Genomic DNA, 1883 nt, shown 5'->3' with positions numbered 1-1883 from the left:
TCAGATCGAATAATAATTAAAAAAAAAAAATCAACAATACTAATAAAAAAAAATCAACAATAATAAAAAACAAAATAGATTTTATTGGTTTATTCCTCGAATCACAAAAATTAATAAATATGTGATTCACTGATTATATTGTTTACACTTTAAAAAAATCCTGTATATTGTAGACTATAATAAATGTTTGAAGCCAAATCTTTCAGCAAAAAAGGCCAAATTCAAAGACAAAACCACATTTTTTAGATAAAAAAAAGCCCCAAAAAGTCAAATTTTAACTTTTTCTTTAATTATTACTATTAAACAAATATTGTTTTACTTTTAAAATGTCCTGTATATTGTTTAAAATAATAAGATATGTTTATTATTAAAACTCGAATCATCACAAAAATTAACTGTTCCCATAGTAACCAAAAGCGGTGTATAGGGAAATTAGTTCCTTTTGTTGTGAAAGAGGGTTAGAGACTATTGTCTCGAGCTTTATGCCGGAATACCGGAATTTTATTCCTTTTATGCGATATAAAAATTGAGAGTATTTTTTTCACTTTATGCCGGAATACCCGTTTTTTTAACGTGGAGAAAAGGTACAAAAATAAAAAAAAAATGTCTCAGTCGTGAAGGACTGATCCTCCACCAAAAGAGAACAAGAAATGGAAGTGCAGCAATGCAGCATCTGAAGAACAGATACTACACTTTGATCTTGGCCAAAAGGCCAAGCGAGTTTAGCCTTAAAAGTTGTATTTGGCGTTTTTTTGTTTTTTTTACCCAACTTAAATTTTGTCTTTTTGTCTAATTTTTTATAAATACTTATTTAACTATAATTATTAAAGGAACCGGTGCTGGATCAGAATCCCCCCTAAATAGAAGAAACGTAATAATTACAAAAAAAAAAAAAAAAAATAGAAATAAATAAAAAATAAAGTCCTTTCAACTTAAAAAAAAATTGGATTGGCCATTTAATGAATATTTTGGATTTTCGATTATTTTTTATAATTTTTAAAATAGAAAATAATCTAATTTTCACATTTTAATGATTAAATAAATCATAGTAATCTTCTAGTTTTCTTTTCTTTTTTTTGCACTGGCAGCTCTTGGTGTATTTTTATCGACTCTTTTGCGTTATTTCCGTAACAAACTTGTTTTCTGATTCTGTCTTATATATAAGATAGTCTTATCAAAAAAGTGTTAGCTCTTGTTGATATTGATCTACAATTTTGAGGTTTAGATTTTAGGAGCTCGTCAAATATTGCTTAGTGATCACAATTGTTATGGCGAGATAAGCAATTCACCACCGGAACTTTTTATCGAAAGAACGTTATCACCGGTTGGGAGAGCTGTCCCTGGGCGGGAACACTTAAAAAACGTAACATGCTGTCTCTGTAAATATTCTCAATAAACTTCTCTATTTCTTTATTACTTCAGAACCTCTTTATCCATTTATTTCCCTGGTGGAATACCTTTCTTGAATATCCTTTTATTACGGTCACCCACCGCAGGATATATCAACAATATTTGCACAATGCTGATGGTCAATTCCTACGAGACCCAAACCTCATGCTCCTTTGAATAGATTTACTCCATGCTAACATTTTTTTTCTGCATGTTATTCTGCAGTATCAACATTTTGTCCAGTCTGCTAATGTCTCTTTCTGGCCAATTAACAATGCAAAAGCTATGAACTCGTTTTGCTAAACTTAAAAAAAAAAACACTCGACTAGCAACACCCACTATCAACAATTTCCCTCATTTTCTATCTGTGCCGAAATCTAAAGGCAGATTCCATGAAGAAATCTTCTTTCCAAGAATTGCTCGCTTGTGGAACGCTGTTTCACTAAACTGCTTTCCAGCCGATTACAATATGGCAGCATTCAAGTCCAATGTTG

At 30.6% G+C, this 1883-nt stretch overlaps 1 non-coding gene across 1 annotated transcript; it reads right to left on the bottom strand.

Moving 5' to 3' along the window:
* Positions 1-529: 529 nt before the first annotated feature.
* LOC145271763 (U2 spliceosomal RNA) lies at positions 530-724 on the bottom strand. The gene has a single exon (XR_013866117.1). It is a non-coding gene; the product is annotated as a U2 spliceosomal RNA (small nuclear RNA).
* Between the last annotated feature and the right edge of the window lie 1159 nt (positions 725-1883).

Source organism: Euprymna scolopes, chromosome 46 (genome assembly GCF_053919585.1).
Source record: "Euprymna scolopes isolate OS-2025 chromosome 46, ASM5391958v1, whole genome shotgun sequence".
Lineage (NCBI taxonomy): Eukaryota > Metazoa > Mollusca > Cephalopoda > Sepiida > Sepiolidae > Euprymna > Euprymna scolopes.
Note: the sequence above shows the minus strand (reverse complement) of the source record. Positions and strands in the feature narration are given on the sequence as shown.